Below are 15,169 nucleotides of genomic sequence, written 5' to 3'. Positions count from 1 at the left end.
TCGCAGCAGCTTAACAAGACGATTTAAATGCCCCTTGGAAGAGACATGCAGGTCGCAGTAGCTTAACAAGACGGTTTAAATGCCCCTTGGAAAAGTGGCGGAGGTTACAGTAGCTTAACAGGACGGTTTAAGGGCCCCTGGAAGAGACGTGCAAGTCAAAGTAGCTTAACAAGACAGCTTAAATGCGCCTTGGAAGAGCGGTGGAGGTCGCAGTAGCTTAACAAGACAGTTTAAATGCCCCTTGGAAGAGACGTGCAGGTCGCAGTACCTTAACAAGACGGTTTAAATGCCCCTTGGTAGAGCTGTGGAGGTCGCAGTAGCTTAACAAGACAGTTTAAATGCCCCTTGGAAGAGACATGCAGGTCGCAGTAGCTTAAGAAGACGGTTTAAATGCCCCTTGGAAGAGAAGTTCAGTTCGCAGTAGCCTAACAAGACGGTTTAATTGCCCCTTGGAAGAGACGTGCAGGTCGCAGTAACTTAACAAGACGGTTTAAAGGCCCCTTGGAATAGACGTGCTGGTCGCAGTATCTTAAAAAGAAGGTTTAAATGCCCCTTGAAAGAGCGGTGGATGTCGCAGTAGCTTAACAAGACAGTTTAAATGCTCCTTGAAAGAGACGTGCAGGTCGCAGTAGCTTAACAAGACGGTTTAAATGCACCTTGGAAGTGCGGTGGAGGTCGCAGTAGCTTAACAAGATTGTTTAAATGCCCCTTGGAAGAGACATGCAGGTCGCAGCAGCTTAACAAGACAGTTTAAATGCCACTTGTAAGAGACGGGCAGGTCGCAGTAGCTTAAAAAGACGGTTTAAATGCCCCTTGGAACAGACATGCAGGACGCAGTAGCTTAACAAATCTTTTTAAATGCCCCTTGGAAGAGACGTGCAGGTCGCAGTAGCTTAACAAGATGGTTTAAATGCCCCTTCGAAAAGTGGTGGAGGTTACAGTAGCTTAACAAGAAGGTTTAAAGGCCCCTTGGAAGAGGCTTGCAGGTCGCAGTAGCTTACCAAGACGGTTTAAATGGCCCTTGGAAGAGACGTGCAGGTCGCACTAGCTTAACAAGAAGGTTTAAATGCCCCTTGGAAGAGCGGTGGAGGTCGCAGTAGCTTAACAAGATGGTTTAAATGCCCCTTGGAAGAGACATGCAGGTCACAGTAGCTTAACAAGCCTGTTTAAATGCCCCTTGGAAGAGACGTGCAGGTCGCAGTAGCTTAACAAGACGGTTTAAATGCCCCTTGGAAGAGACGTGCAGGTCGCAGTAGCTTAACAAGACAGTTTAAATGCCGCTTGCAAGAGACGTACAGGTCGCATTAGCTTAATAAGTCGGTTTAAATGACCCTTGGTAGAAATGTGCAGGTCACAGTAGCTTAACAAGACGGTTTAAATGCCACTTGGAAGAGACGTGCAGGTCGCAGTAGCTTAACAAGACGGTTTAAATGCCCCTTGGAAGAACGGTGGAGGTCGCAGTAGCTTAACAAGACGGTTTAAATGCCCCTTGGAAGAGACGTGGAGGTCGCAGTAGCTTAAAAAGACGGTTTAAATGCCTCTTTAAAGTGCGGTGGAGGTCGAACTAGCTTAACAAGACGGTTTAAATGCCCCTTGGAAGAGACATGCAGGTCGCAGCAGCTTAACAAGACGATTTAAATGCCCCTTGGAAGAGACATGCAGGTCGCAGTAGCTTAACAAGACGGTTTAAATGCCCCTTGGAAAAGTGGCGGAGGTTACAGTAGCTTAACAGGACGGTTTAAGGGCCCCTGGAAGAGACGTGTAAGTCAAAGTAGCTTAACAAGACAGCTTAAATGCGCCTTGGAAGAGCGGTGGAGGTCGCAGTAGCTTAACAAGACAGTTTAAATGCCCCTTGGAAGAGACGTGCAGGTCGCAGTACCTTAACAAGATGGTTTAAATGCCCCTTGGTAGAGCTGTGGAGGTCGCAGTAGCTTAACAAGACAGTTTAAATGCCCCTTGGAAGAGACATGCAGGTCGCAGTAGCTTAAGAAGACGGTTTAAATGCCCCTTGGAAGAGAAGTTCAGTTCGCAGTAGCTTAACAACACGGTTTAAATGCCCCTTGAAAGAGACGTCCAGGTCGCAGTAACTTAACAAGACAGTTTAAATGCCCCTTGGAAAAGTGGTGGATGTTGCAGTAGCTTAACAAGACTGTTTAAATGCCCCTTGGAAGAGACGTGCAAGTCACAGTAGCTTAACAAGACGGCTTAAATGCCCCTTGGAAGAGACGTGCAGGTCGCAGTAGCTTAACAAGACGGTTTAAATGCCCCTTGGTAGAGACGTGCAGGTCACAGTAGCTTAACAAGACGGTTAAAATGCCCTTTGGAAGCGCGGTGGAGGTCGCAGTAGCTTAAGAAGATGGTTTACATGCCCCTTGGAAGAGACGTGCAGGTCGCAGTAGCTTAAGAAGACGGTTTAAATGCCCCTTGGAATAGACATGCAGGTCGCAGTAGCTTAACAAGACGGTTTAAATGCCCCTTGTAAGAGCGGTGGAGGTCGCAGTAGCTTAACAAGACAGTTTAAATGCCCCTTGGAAGAGACGTGCAGTACGCAGTAGCTTAACAAGACGGTTTAAATGCCCCATGGAAGAGACCTGCAGGTCGCAGTAGCTTAACAAGGCGGATTAAATTCCCCTTGGAAGAGCAGTGGAGGTTGCAGTAGCTTAACAAGACGGTTTAAATGCCGCTTGGAAGAGCGGTGGAGGTCGCAGTAGCTTAACATGACAGTTTAAATGCCCCTTGGAAGAGTAGTGAAGGTCGCAGTAGCTTAACAAGACGGTTAAAATGCCCTTTGGAAGAGACTTGCAGGTCGCAGAAGCTTAACAAGACGGTTTAAATGCCCCTTGGAAGAGACGTGCAGTTCGCAGTAGCTTAACAAGATGGTTTAAATGCCCCTTGGTAGAGACGTGCAGGTCGCAGTAGCTTAACAAGACGGTTTAAATGCCCCTTGGAAGAGTGGTGGAGGTCGCAGTAGCTTAACAAGACGGTTTAAATGCCCCTTGGAAGAGATGTGCAGGTCGCAGTAGATTAACAAGACGGTTTAAATACCCTTTGTTTGAGTAGAGCAGGTCGCAGTAGCTTAACAAGAAGGTTTAAATGCCCCTTGGAAGAGACTTGCAAGTCGCAGTAGCTTAACAAGACGGTTTAAATGCCCCTTGGAATAGACGTGCAGGTCGCAGTAGCTTAAAAAGACTGTTTAAATGCCCCTTGGAAGAGACATGCAGGTCGCAGTAGCTTAACAAGACGGTTTAAATGCCCCTTGGCAAACTGGTGGAGGTTACAGTAGCTTAACAAGACGGTTTAAATGCCCCTTGTAAGAGACGTGCAAGTCGCAGTAGCTTAACAAGACGGTTTAAATGCCCCTTGGAAGAGACGTGCAGGTCGCAGTAGCTTAACAAGACGGTTAAAATGCCCTTTGGAAGAGCGGTGGAGGTCGCAGTAGCTTAAGAAGATGGTTTACATGCCCCTTGGAAGAGACGTGCAGGTCGCAGTAGCTTAAGAAGACGGTTTAAATGCCCCTTGGAATAGACATGCAGGTCGCAGTAGCTTAACAAGACGGTTTAAATGCCCCTTGTAAGAGCGGTGGAGGTCGCAGTAGCTTAACAAGACAGTTTAAATGCCCCTTGGAAGAGACGTGCAGTACGCAGTAGCTTAACAAGACGGTTTAAATGCCCCATGGAAGAGACCTGAAGGTCGCAGTAGCTTAACAAGGCGGATTAAATTCCCCTTGGAAGAGCAGTGGAGGTTGCAGTAGCTTAACAAGACGGTTTAAATGCCGCTTGGAAGAGCGGTGGAGGTCGCAGTAGCTTAACATGACAGTTTAAATGCCCCTTGGAAGAGTAGTGAAGGTCGCAGTAGCTTAACAAGACGGTTAAAATGCCCCTTGGAAGAGACTTGCAGGTCGCAGAAGCTTAACAAGACGGTTTAAATGCCCCTTGGAAGAGACGTGCAGTTCGCAGTAGCTTAACAAGATGGTTTAAATGCCCCTTGGTAGAGACGTGCAGGTCGCAGTAGCTTAACAAGACGGTTTAAATGCCCCTTGGAAGAGTGGTGGAGGTCGCAGTAGATTAACAAGACGGTTTAAATACCCTTTGTTTGAGTAGAGCAGGTCGCAGTAGCTTAACAAGAAGGTTTAAATGCCCCTTGGAAGAGACTTGCAAGTCGCAGTAGCTTAACAAGACGGTTTAAATGCCCCTTGGAATAGACGTGCAGGTCGCAGTAGCTTAAAAAGACTGTTTAAATGCCCCTTGGAAGAGACATGCAGGTCGCAGTAGCTTAACAAGACGGTTTAAATGCCCCTTGGCAAACTGGTGGAGGTTACAGTAGCTTAACAAGACGGTTTAAATGCCCCTTGTAAGAGACGTGCAAGTCGCAGTAGTTTAACAAGACGGTTTAAATGCCCCTTGGAAGAGACGTGCAGGTCGCAGTAGCTTAACAAGACGGTTTAAATGCCCCTTTGAAGAGACGTGCAGGTCGCAGTAGCTTAACAAGACGGTTTAAATTCCCCTTGGAAGAGCGGTGCAGGTCGCAGTAGCTTAACAAGACAGTTTAAATACCCCTTGGAAGAGACGTGCAGGTCGTAGTAGCTTAACAAAACGGTTTATACGTCCCTTGGAAGAGACGTGCAGGTCGCAGTAGCTTAACAAGACGGTTTAAATGCCCCTTGGAAGAGAAATCCAGGTCGCAGTAGCTTAACAAGACGGTTTAAATGCCACTTGGAAGAGCGGTGGAGGTTGCAGTAGCTTAACAAGACAGTTTAAATGGCCCTTGGAAGAGATGTGCAGGTCGCAGTAGCTTAATAAGAAGGTTTAAATGCCCCTTGGAAGAGACGTGCAGGTCGCAGTAGCTTAACAAGACGGTTTAAATGCCCCTTGGAAGAGACGTGCAGGTCGCAGTAGCTTCACAACACAGTTTAAATCCCACTTGGTAGAGACGTGCAAGTTGCAGTAGCTTAACAAGACGGTTTAGATGCCCATTGGAAAAGCGGTGGATGTCACAGTAGCTTAACAAGACAGTTTAAATGCCCCTTGGAAGAGACGTGCATGTAGCAGTAGCTTAACAAGACGGATTAAATGCCCCTTGGAAGAGCAGTGGAGGTCGCAGTAGCTTAACAAGACGGTTTAAATGCCCCTTGGTAGAGACGTGCAGGTCACAGTAGCTTAACAAGACGGTTAAAATGCCCTTTGCAAGAGCGGTGGAGGTCGCAGTAGCTTAAAGAGACGGTTTAAATGCACCTTGGAGGAGCGGTGGAGGTCGCAGTAGCCTAACAAGACAGCTTAAATGCCCCTTGGAAGAGACGGGAAGGTCGCAGTAGCTTAACAAGACGGTTAAAATGCCCCTTGGAAGAGACGTGCAGGTCGCAGAAGCTTAACAAGACGGTTTAAATGCCCCTTGGAAGAGACGTGCAGTTCGCAGTAGCTTAACAAAACGGATTAAATGCCCCTTGGAAGAGCAGTGGAGGTCGCAGTAGCTTAACAAGATGGTTTAAATGCCCCTTGGTAGAGACGTGCAGGTCACAGTAGCTTAACAAGATGGTTAAAATGCCCTTTGGAAGAGCGGTGGAGGTCGCAGTAGCTTAACAAGACGGTTTAAATGCCCCTTGGAAGAGACGTGCAGGTCGCAGTAGCTTAAAAAGACGGTTTAAATGCCCCTTGGAAGAGACATGCAGGTCGCAGCAGCTTAACAAGACGGTTTAAATGCCCCTTGGAACAGACATGCAGGTCGCAGCAGCTTAACAAAACGGTTTAAATGCCTCTTGGAAGAGACGTGCAGGTCGCAGTAGCTTAACAAGACGGTTTGAATCCCCCTTGGAAAAGTGGTGGAGGTTGCAGTAGCTAAACAAGACGGTTTAAATGACCCTTGGAAGAGACATGCAGGTCGCACTAGCTTAACAAGACGGTTTAAATGCCCCTTGGAAGAGCGGTGGAGGTCACAGTAACTTAACAAGACAGTTTAAAGGCCCCTTGGAAGAGATGTGCAGGTCACAGTAGTTTAATAAGAAGGTTTAAATGCCCCTTGGAAGAGATGTGCAGGTCGCAGTAGCTTAACAAGACAGTTTAAATGCCCCTTGGAAGAGACGTGAAGGTCGCAGTAGCTTAACAAGACGGACTAAATGCCCCTTGGAAAAGTGGTGGAGGTTACAGTAACTTATCAAGACAGTTTAAATGCCCCTTGGAAGAGACGTGCAAGTGGCAGTAGTTTAAAAAGACGGTTTAAATGCGCCTTGGAAGAAACGTGCAGGTCGCACTAGCTTAACAAGAGGGTTTAAATGCCCCTTGGAAGAGACGAGCAGGTCACAGTAGGTTAACAAGACGGTTTAAATGCCCCCTGGAAGTGAGGTGGAGGTCGCAGTAGCTTAACAAGACAGTTTAAATGCCCCTTTGAAGAGATGTGCAGGTCGCAGTAGCTTAACAAGATGTATTAAAAGACCCCTTGGAAAAGTGGTGGAGGTTACAGTAGCTTAACAAGACGGTTTAAATGCCCCTTGGAAGAGACGTGCAAGTCCCAGTAGCTTAGCAAGACGGTTTAAATGCCCCTTGCAAGAGACGTGCAGGTCGCAGTAGCTGAACAAGACAGTTTAAATGCCCCTTGGAAGAGACGTGCAGGTCGCAGTAGCTTAACAAGATAGTTTAAATACCCCTTGGAAGAGACGTGCAGGTCGTAGTAGCTTAATAAGACGGTTTAAATGCCCCTTGGAAGAGACGTGCAGGTCGCACTAGCTTAACAAGACGGTTTAAATGCCCCTTGGAAGAGCGGTGGAGGTGGCAGTAACTTAACAAGACAGTTTAAAGGCCCCTTGGAAGAGATGTGGAGGTCACAGTAGTTTAATAAGAAGGTTTAAATGCCCCTTGAAAGAGAGGTGCAGGTCGCAGTAGCTTAACAAGACAGTTTAAATGCCCCTTGGAAGAGACGTGCAGGTCGCAGTAGCTTAACAAGACGGTCTAAATGCCCCTTGGAAAAGTGGTGGAGGTTACAGTAACTTAACAAGACGGTTTAAATGCCCCTTGGAAGAGACGTGCAAGTCGCAGTAGCTTAGCAAGACGGTTTAAATGCCCCTTGGAAGAGACGTGCAGGTCGCAGTAGCTTAACAAGATGGTTTAAATGCCCCTTGGAAGAGACGTGCAGGTCGCAGTAGCTTAACAAAACGGTTTAAATGCCCCTTGGAAGAGACGTGCAGGTCGCAGTAGCTTAACAAAACAGTTTAAATACCCCTTAGAAGAGACGTGCAGGTGGTAGTAGCTTAATAAGACTGTTTAAATGCCCCTTGGAAGAGACGTGCAGGTCGCACTAGCTTAACAAGACGGTTTAAATGCCCCTTGGAAGAGCGGTGGAGGTCGCAGTAACTTAACAGGACAGTTTAAAGGCCCCTTGGAAGAGACGTGCAGGTCACAGTAGTTTAATAAGAAGGTTTAAATGCCCCTTGAAAGAGAGGTGCAGGTCGCAGTAGCTTAACAAGACATTTTAAATGCCCCTTGGATGAGACGTGCAGGTCGCAGTAGCTTAACAAGGCGGTCTAACTGCCCCTTGGAAAAGTGGTCGAGGTTACAGTAACTTAACAAGACGGTTTAAATGCCCCTTGGAAGAGACGTGCAAGTGGCAGTAGCTTAAAAAGACGGTTTAAATGCACCTTGGAAGAAACGAGCAGGTCGCAGTAGGTTATCAAGATGGTTTAAATGCCCCCTGGAAGAGAGGTGGAGGTCGCAGTAGCTTAACAAGACAGTTTAAATGCCCCTTTGAAGAGACGTGCAGGTCGCAGTAGCTTAATAAGATGGTTTAAAGGCCCCTTGGAAGAGCTGTGGACGTCGCAGTAGCATAACAAGTCAGTTTAAATGCCCCTTGGAAGAGAAATGCAGGACGCAGTAGCATAATAAGACGGTTTAAATGCCCCTTGGTAGAGACGTGCAGGTCACAGTAGCTTAACAAGACTGTTAAAATGCCCTTTGGAAGAGCGGTGGAGGTCGCAGTAGCTTAAAAAAAGGTTTAAATGCCCCTTGGAAGAGCGGTGGAGGTGGCAGTAGCTTAACAAGACGGTTTAAATGCCCCTTGGAAGAGACGTGCAGGTCGCAGTAGCTTAACAATTCGGTTTAAATGCCCCTTGGAAGAGAAATGCAGGTCACATTAGCTTAAAAAGACGGTTTAAATGCCCCTTGGAAGAGACGTGCAGGTCTCAGTAGCTTAACAAGACGGTTTAAATGCCCCTTGGAAGAGCGGTGGAGGTCGCAGTAGCTTAAAAAGACAATTTAAATGCCCCTTGGAAGAGACGTGCAGATCGCAGAAGCTTAACAAGACGGTTTAAACGCCCCTTGGTAGAGACGTGCAAGTCGCAGTAGCTTAACAAGACGGTTTAAATGCCCCTTGGAAGAGCAGTGGTGGTCGCAGTAGCTTAACAAGACAGTTTAAATGCCCCTTGGAAGAGACGTGCAAGTGGCAGTAGCTTAAAAAGACGGTTTAAATGCACCTTGGAAGAAACGAGCAGGTCGCAGTAGGTTATCAAGATGGTTTAAATGCCCCCTGGAAGAGAGGTGGAGGTCGCAGTAGCTTAACAAGACAGTTTAAATGCCCCTTTGAAGAGACGTGCAGGTCGCAGTAGCTTAATAAGATGGTTTAATGGCCCCTTGGAAGAGCTGTGGACGTCGCAGTAGCATAACAAGTCAGTTTAAATGCCCCTTGGAAGAGAAATGCAGGACGCAGTAGCATAATAAGACGGTTTAAATGCCCCTTGGTAGAGACGTGCAGGTCACAGTAGCTTAACAAGACTGTTAAAATGCCCTTTGGAAGAGCGGTGGAGGTCGCAGTAGCTTAAAAAAAGGTTTAAATGCCCCTTGGAAGAGCGGTGGAGGTGGCAGTAGCTTAACAAGACGGTTTAAATGCCCCTTGGAAGAGACGTGCAGGTCGCAGTAGCTTAACAATACGGTTTAAATGCCCCTTGGAAGAAAAATGCAGGTCGCATTATCTTAAAAAGACGGTTTAAATGCCCCTTGGAAGAGACGTGCAGGTCTCAGTAGCTTAACAAGACGGTTTAAATGCCCCTTGGAAGAGCGGTGGAGGTCGCAGTAGCTTAAAAAGACAATTTAAATGCCCCTTGGAAGAGACGTGCAGATCGCAGAAGCTTAACAAGACGGTTTAAACGCCCCTTGGTAGAGACGTGCAAGTCGCAGTAGCTTAACAAGACGGTTTAAATGCCCCTTGGAAGAGCAGTGGTGGTCGCAGTAGCTTAACAAGACAGTTTAAATGCCCCTTGGAAGAGACGTGCAGGTCGCAGTAGCTTAACAAGATGGTTTAAATGCCCCATGGAAGAGACGTGCAGTTTGCAGTAGCTTAACAAGACAGATTTAATGCCCCTTGGAAGAGCAGTGGAGGTTGCAGTAGCTTAACAAGACAGTTTAAATACCCCTTGGAAGAGAAGATAAGGTTGCAGTAGCTTAACAAGACGGTTACAATGCCCCTTGGAAGAGACGTGCAGGTAGCAAAAGCTTAACAAGACGGTTTAAATGCCGCTTGGAAGAGACGTGCAGTTCGCAGTAGCTTAACAAGACGGTTTAAATGCCCCTTGGAAGAGACGTGCAGTTCGCAGTAGCTTAACAAGACGGATTAAATGCCCTTTGGAAGAGCAGTGGAGGTCGCAGTAGCTTAGCAAAACGGTTTAAATGCCCCTTGGTGGAGACGTGCAGGTCACAGAAGCTTAACAAGATGGTTAAAATGCCCTTTGGAAGAGCGGTGGAGATCGCAGTAACTTAACAAGACGGTTTAAATGCCCCTTGGAAGAGACGTGCAGGTTGCAGTAGCTTAACAAGACGGTTTAAATGCCCCTTGGAAGAGACGTGCAAGTGGCAGTAGCTTCAAAAGACGGTTTAAATGCGCCTTGGAAAAGACGTGCAGGTTGCAGTAGGTTACCAAGACGGTTTAAATGCCCACTGGAAGAGAGTTGGAGGTCGCAGTAGCTTAACAAGACAGTTTAAATGCCCCTTTGAAGAGACGTTCAGGTCGCAGTGGCTTAACAAGACGGTTTAAATCCACCTTGGTAGAGCGGTGGACGTCGCAGTAGCTTAACAAGACAGTTTAAATGCCCCTTGGAAGAGACATGCAGGACGCAGTAGCTTAATAAGAAGGTTTACATGACCCTTGGAAGAGACGTGCAGGTCGTACTAGCTTAATAAGACGGCTTAAATGTCCCTTCGAAGAGACATGCAGGTCGCAATAGCTTAACAAGACGGTTTAAATGCCCCTTGGAAGAGAAGTGCAGGTCGCAGTAGCTTAACAAGACGGTTTAAATGCCCCTTGGAAGAGATGTGCAGGTCACAGTAGCTTAATAAGAAGGTTTAAATGCCCCTTGAAAGAGACATGCAGGTCGCAGTAGCTTAACAAGACAGTTTAAATGCCCCTTGGAAGAGACGTGCAGGTCGCATTAGCTTAACAAGACGGTTTAAATGCCAGTTGGAAGAGCGGTGGAGGTCGCAGTAGCTTAACAAGACGGTTTAAATGCCCCTTGGAAGAGATGTGCAGGTCGCAGTAGCTTAACAAGACGGTTTAAATACCCTTTGGTTGAGTAGAGCAGGTCGCAGTAGCTTAACAAGAAGGTTTAAATGCCCCTTGGAAGAGACTTGCAAGTCGCAGTAGCTTAACAAGACGGTTTAAATGCCCCTTGGAATAGACGTGCAGGTCGCAGTAGCTTAAAAAGACTGTTTAAATGCCCCTTGGAAGAGACATGCAGGTCGCAGTAGCTTAACAAGACGGTTTAAATGCCCCTTGGCAAACTGGTGGAGGTTACAGTAGCTTAACAAGACGGTTTAAATGCCCCTTGTAAGAGACGTGCAAGTCGCAGTAGCTTAACAAGACGGTTTAAATGCCCCTTGGAAGAGACGTGCAGGTCGCAGTAGCTTAACAAGACGGTTTAAATGCCCCTTTGAAGAGACGTGCAGGTCGCAGTAGCTTAACAAGATGGTTTAAATTCCCCTTGGAAGAGCGGTGGAGGTCGCAGTAGCTTAACAAGACAGTTTAAATACCCCTTGGAAGAGACGTGCAGGTCGTAGTAGCTTAACAAAATGGTTTATACGTCCCTTGGAAGAGACGTGCAGGTCGCAGTAGCTTAACAAGACGGTTTAAATGCCCCTTGGAAGAGCGGTGGAGGTTGCAGTAGCTTAACAAGACAGTTTAAATGGCCTTTGGAAGAGATGTGCAGGTCGCAGTAGCTTAATAAGAAGGTTTAAATGCCCCTTGGAAGAGACGTGCAGGTCGCAGTAGCTTAACAAGACGGTTTAAATGCCCCTTGGAAGAGACGTGCAGGTCGCAGTAGCTTCACAAGACAGTTTAAATACCACTTGGTAGAGACGTGCAAGTTGCAGTAGCTTAACAAGAGGGTTTAAATGCCCTGAGATTAGGCTTGCAGGTCGCAGTAGCTTACCAAGACGGTTTAAATACCTCTTGGAAGAGACGTGCAGGTCACAGTAGCTTAACAAGACGGTTTAAATGCCCCTTGGAAAAGTGGTGGAGGTTACAGTAGCTTAACAAGACGTTTTGAATGCCCCTTGGAAGTGACGTGCAAGTCGCTGTAGCTTAAAAAGACGGTATAAATGCCCCTTGGAAAAGTGGTGTAGGTTACAGTAGCTTAACAAGACCGTTTGAATGCCCCTTGGAAGAGAAGTGCAGGTCGCAGTAGCTTAAAAAGACGGTTTAAATGTGCCTTGGAAGAGAAGTGCAGGTCACAGTAGCTTAACAAGACGGTTTAAATGCCCCTTGGAAAAGCGGTGGATGTCACAGTAGCTTAACAAGACAGTTTAAATGCCCCTTGGAAGAGACGTGCATGTAGCAGTAGCTTAACAAGACGGATTAAATGCCCCTTGGAAGAGCAGTGGAGGTCGCAGTAGCTTAACAAGACGGTTTAAATGCCCCTTGGTAGAGACGTGCAGGTCACAGTAGCTTAACAAGACGGTTAAAATGCCCTTTGGAAGAGCGGTGGAGGTCGCAGTAGCTTAAAGAGACAGTTTAAATGCCCCTTGGAAGAGCGGTGGAGGTCGCAGTAGCTTAAAAAGACAGCTTAAATGCCCCTTGGAAGAGACGGGAAGGTCGCAGTAGCTTAACAAGACGGTTTAAATGCCCCTTGGAAGAGACGTGCAGGTCGCAGAAGCTTAACAAGACGGTTTAAATGCCCCTTGGAAGAGACGTGCAGTTCGCAGTAGCTTAACAAGACGGATTAAATGCCCCTTGGAAGAGCAGTGGAGGTCGCAGTAGCTTAACAAGACGGTTTAAATGCCCCTTGGTAAAGACGTGCAGGTCACAGTAGCTTAACAAGATGGTTAAAATGCCCTTTGGAAGAGCGGTGGAGGTCGCAGTAGCTTAACAAGACGTTTTAAATGCCCCTTGGAAGAGACGTGCAGGTCGCAGTAGCTTAAAAAGACTGTTTTAATACCCTTTGGTACAGTAGAGCAGGTCGCAGTAGCTTAACAAGACGGTTTAAATGCCCCTTGGAAGAGACATGCAGGTCGCAGCAGCATAACAAGACGGTTTAAATGCCCCTTGGAAGAGACGGGCAGGTCGCAGTAGCTTAACAAGACGGTTTGAATGCCCCTCGGAAAAGTGGTGGAGGTTACAGTAGCTAAACAAGATGGTTTAAATGACCCTTGGAAGACACATGCAGGTCGCATTAGCTTAACAAGACGGTTTAAATGCCCCTTGGAAGAGCGGTGGAGGTCACAGTAACTTAACAAGACAGTTTAAAGGCCCCTTGGAAGAGATGTGCAGGTCACAGTAGTTTAATAAGAAGGTTTAAATGCCCCTTGAAAGAGAGGTGCAGGACGCAGTAGCTTAACAAGACAGTTTAAATGCCCCTTGGAAGAGACGTGCAGGTCGCAGTAGCTTAACAAGACGGTCTAAATGCCCCTTGGAAAAGTGGTGGAGGTTACAGTAACTTAACAAGACAGTTTAAATGCCCCTTGGAAGAGACGTGCAAGTGGCAGTAGTTTAAAAAGACGGTTTAAATGCGCCTTGGAAGAGACGTGCAGGTCGCACTAGCTTAAAAAGAGGGTTTAAATGCCCCCTGAAAGAGACGAGCAGGTCGCAGTAGGTTAACAAGACGGTTTAAATGCCCCCTGGAAGAGAGGTGGAGGTCGCAGTAGCTTAACAAGACAGTTTAAATGCCCCTTTGAAGAGACGTGCAGGTCGCAGTAGCGTAACAAGATGTATTAAAAGACCCCTTGGAAAAGTGGTGGAGGTTACAGTAGCTTAACAAGACGGTTTAAATGCCCCTTGGAAGAGACGTGCAAGTCGCAGTAGCTTAGCAAGACGGTTTAAATGCCCCTTGCAAGAGACGTGCAGGTCGCAGTAGCTTAACAAGATTGTTTAAATGCCACTTGGAAGAGACGTGCAGGTCGCAGTAGCTTAACAAGACAGTTTAAATGCCCCTTGGAAGAGACGTGCAGGTCGCAGTAGCTTAACAAGACAGTTTAAATACCCCTTGGAAGAGACGTGCAGGTCGTAGTAGCTTAACAAGACGGTTTAAATGCCCCTTGGAAGAGACGTGCAGGTCGCAGTAGCTTAACAAGATTGTTTAAATGCCACTTGGAAGAGACGTGCAGGTCGCAGTAACTTAACAAGACAGTTTAAATGCCCCTTGGAAGAGATGTGCAGGTCACATTAGTTTAATAAGAAGGTTTAAATGCCCCTTCAAAGAGAGGTGCAGGTCGCAGTAGCTTAACAAGACAGTTTAAATGCCCCTTGGAAGAGACGTGCAGGTCGCAGTAGCTTAACAAGACGGTCTAAATGCCCCTTGGAAGAGACGTGCAGGTCGCAGTAGCTTAACAAGACGGTTTAAATGCCCCTTGGAAGAGACGTGCAGGTCGCAGTAGCTTAATATGAAGGTTTAAATGCCCCTTGAAAGAGACATGCAGGTCGCAGTAGCTTAACAAGACAGTTTAAATGCCCCTTGGTAGAGACGTGCAGGTCGCATTAGCTTAACAAGACGGTTTAAATGCCCCTTGGAAGAGATGTGCAGGTCGCAGTAGCTTAACAAGACTGTCTAAATGCCCCTTGGAAAAGTGGTGGAGGTTACAGTAACTTAACAAGACAGTTTAAATGCCCCTTGGAAGAGACGTTCAAGTGGCAGTAGTTTAAAAAGACGGTTTAAATGCGCCTTGGAAGAGACGTGCAGGTCGCACTAGCTTAACAAGAGGGTTTAAATGCCCCTTGGAAGAGACGTCCAGGTCGCAGTAGGTTAACAAGACGGTTTAAATGCCCCCTGGAAGAGAGGTGGAGGTCGCAGTAGCTTGACAAGACAGTTTAAATGCCCCTTTGAAGAGACGTGCAGGTCGCAGTAGCTTAACAAGATGTATTAAAAGACTCCTTGGAAAAGTGGTGGAGGTTACAGTAGCTTAACAAGACGGTTTAAATGCCCCTTGGAAGAGACGTGCAAGTCGCAGTAGCTTAGCAATACGGTTTAAATGCCCCTTGCAAGAGACGTGCAGGTCGCAGTAGCTTAACAAGACGGTTTAAATGCCCCTTGGAAGAGACGTGCAGGTCGCAGTAGCTTAACAAGACAGTTTAAATACCCCTTAGAAGAGACGTGCAGGTCGTAGTAGCTTAATAAGACTGTTTAAATGCCCCTTGGAAGAGACGTGCAGGTCGCACTAGCTTAACAAGACGGTTTAAATGTCCCTTGGAAGAGCGGTGGAGGTCGCAGTAACTTAACAAGACAGTTTAAAGGCCCCTTGGAAGAGACGTGCAGGTCACAGTAGTTTAATAAGAAGGTTTAAATGCCCCTTGAAAGAGAGGTGCAGGTCGCAGTAGCTTAACAAGACATTTTAAATGCCCCTTGGAAGAGACGTGCAGGTCGCAGTAGCTTAACAAGACGGTCTAAATGCCCCTTGGAAAAGTGGTCGAGGTTACAGTAACTTAACAAGACGGTTTAAATGCCCCTTGGAACAGACGTGCAAGTGGCAGTAGCTTAAAAAGACGGTTTAAATGCGCCTTGGAAGAGACGAGCAGGTCGCAGTAGGTTATCAAGACGGTTTAAATGCCCCCTGGAAGAGAGGTGGAGGTCGCAGTAGCTTAACAAGACAGTTTAAATGCCCCTTTGAAGAGACGTGCAGGTCGCAGTAGCTTAATAAGACGGTTTAAAGGCCCCTTGGAAGAGCTGTGGACGTCGCAGTAGCTTAACAAGTCAGTTTAAATGCCCCTTGGA

The sequence above is a fragment of the Phyllobates terribilis genome, unplaced genomic scaffold (genome assembly GCF_046119375.1).
Source record: "Phyllobates terribilis strain yellow unplaced genomic scaffold, ASM4611937v1 Scaffold_95__1_contigs__length_6072419, whole genome shotgun sequence".
Lineage (NCBI taxonomy): Eukaryota > Metazoa > Chordata > Amphibia > Anura > Dendrobatidae > Phyllobates > Phyllobates terribilis.
Note: the sequence above shows the minus strand (reverse complement) of the source record.